We start from the raw sequence: 2699 nt of genomic DNA, 5'->3' as shown, positions 1-2699 counted from the left end.
TGATCTGAAACACTTTTGACAATGAACTGGCTGAAAAAGAAGAAGAAAATCGATAAAACAAAACGAATAAAATACCCACAAAGTTCACTTAGCTGAAGCAACATTTTAATAATCCATCAATTTTTCTATACCCGTTTTATCCTTTGCATGGTCATGGTGGTCTGTTGGAGCCTATCCCAGCTCATTACAGGCGAGACATTTAAATAATACTAATAAAACAATATTTATTGAATTATTTTTCTTTTAATTCCAGTAAAAGAATAAATCGAAGTACTCTATAAGATGCATAAATCCTTACACTTGGAAGAGCATGGACTTTATTTTTCATATTACTGAAAGGAATGTTCACCTTGGAATAGACCTCATCTAATCTCCGTCTCCCATCTCCAGGGAACATTTCTCTGTGTGACTACATTGTCCAGCAAGATCGCCGAAAAATGTATTTGCCAGAGAATTGATTGCTCCAGTCCAGCAGAACGTTAATTCATTTTGCAGTCCGTTATCTTTTGCGCATGACTGGCCATAACATTGTAGTTGCCTTCACTGGTTTGGCCTGCTTCACCCCACCAGAAAAAAACCCCAACAAAAATGACATCAGTATTCAGTTTGTCAGGTCATTTAAATGATAGAAAAGAACTAGGCGTTTCACCTGTAGTTGGTTCTATCAACAGGATAGGAATTGTCACATTTAGTGCCACGCCTACTTCAAATGGTGTTTAAGTTAATTAATTTAGCAGTTCAAGTTCTGTGAGGGTTGGCAAGTCTTACTTAAACAGGAATTTGAATGTTTTACCATCTTGGAGTCAACAATGACATTTTTTGACCATTTGTCCTTTTAAAAGCAAGAAAATAAACTGGCCTTGCAAGCAGTAAATTTTGTAGGGTTTTGAATCTTAAAGCACAGATAAACAGTTTAGACACCTTCATTATCATCCCCACATGTTCCTTCTGCGTGTTAGTATCTTCTTGTGCTGAAAACATGAAGAGCTCAGTCAAATGAATGCACAGAGTTTGAATAGCGCTTTTCATGCAAGTAAAAAATGCAACACAAAGCGCTTTACATAACACGGAACATTAGCTGTGAACCACATACCATTGTGGAAATGTTTTTATGGAACAACCTCCAGTCATTACTAAAGACCCTGAGCTTTCTTTGTTAGGACCTTTCGTAAGCAGAGCGGCTTTGGCCTGCTTTCATCTACAGATCAGAAAGGAAAATTAATAAATCACAAGGCAAACCTAAACAAAGCCTCATTAAAAAGTCATACAGTTTGCTTATTGTTACTTTCCCTTGGTGCTATATAGCAATATACATATACTAGTGTCACACCTAGGCTTAGACGAAGGTAGTGTAACACCTCAGCAACACCTCAGCACTAGACCAGAGACTCAACATGAGTAAGGGATGGCAGGCAGACACAACGGGGCAAAGTTCAGGGTGATTTATTCTCAAGTACAAGAAGTGGAAATTTACTTGGGGCGGTCCCAACATGCCTGTGGTGAAGACAAAAACGAACATCATTAATCCCAAAATACAAATTAACAGTGTATGATGAATTAATCAAAAAACATACAAACAAGCTAATTAATTAAACAAAGAAAATGCAAAATCCATGGTCAAATGAAAAGTTAAACTTCACCTTTAAAACAGGCAAAACAGCTCCTCACAGCAACAGCAGGGCAAAAAGAGAGTGAACTGAGGGTTTCACCTACTTTTAAACCCAAGCCTTCTCCAAGACTCCACCCACCCGGCATAAACTATTACAGTATTTAAAACTTAACAAACGTGTACCTTTAATCAGGGTCCTCCCCTCTCTTAACAAATCAATCATTCCCAATCTATTTTTTGTAATGCCATTTTTAACAGCATTTATTTGCCATAACACCCAAAAAGGAACATTTAATTTGGTTTAATTCACCCGAACTCCTCCCTGATGCAGGTGGACTCAATCAGCAGCAATCAAGTGAGGGCTACAGTGACCATGGGCTCCCCATGGTCACAACTTGTATAAGTTATTTCATTTTTCTATTGGTAACAGTGGCTGTGTACGTGGTTTACACCATGACAGTAGCTATATGTGTTTTGCAAGTAATATACCACATAGGTTGGATCGACAAAGATGAGTAAAAAACTATCCCTGGGCCTCTCGAATGTTTGTGCGTGAAGCATTGGAGCTAAATTTCTAACTTCCACCTACATATGGATTCATTAAAGTTAGAGTTTAAAAGGATGCTTTTTGCAACATTTGTTCAGACTCTTACAGAGGGCAAACTTGGGTAAGATTTATTTAATTAAATGATGAGTTCTGTAGTTTGGGATTCTGGGCACGATGAAATGCAGGAGGGGCCGATGCAGGGCGGACTGATGCAGGTGGTACCAGACAATGGCTCCGGAGATCAGCGAGGCTCCAGCAGACCCCCATGACTCTGAACTGGTTGGTAAGTTAGTATTGATAATGGATCAATGGGTGGATCACAGCCTTTCTGAAAATACATTTTCAGCAGTAGCAAGGAAGAGAGAGGACATGAGATGTGACTAAATTTGATTTAAAAAAAATGACATTCACAGACTCAAAAATAAAGTATCAAGAAAATCAAGAAATATTCAGGAGTCCAAACAAAAAGGGAAAGGAACATAAGAATGGCAGGATAATTTATTATGATAATTTATTACTGTTTATTCTTCACTGTTCTTTTAT

This window comes from Cololabis saira, chromosome 7 (assembly GCF_033807715.1).
Source record: "Cololabis saira isolate AMF1-May2022 chromosome 7, fColSai1.1, whole genome shotgun sequence".
In the NCBI taxonomy this organism is placed as follows: Eukaryota; Metazoa; Chordata; class Actinopteri; order Beloniformes; family Belonidae; genus Cololabis; species Cololabis saira.
The sequence above is the reverse complement of the archived record's forward strand: the minus strand, read 5'-3'. Positions refer to the sequence as shown.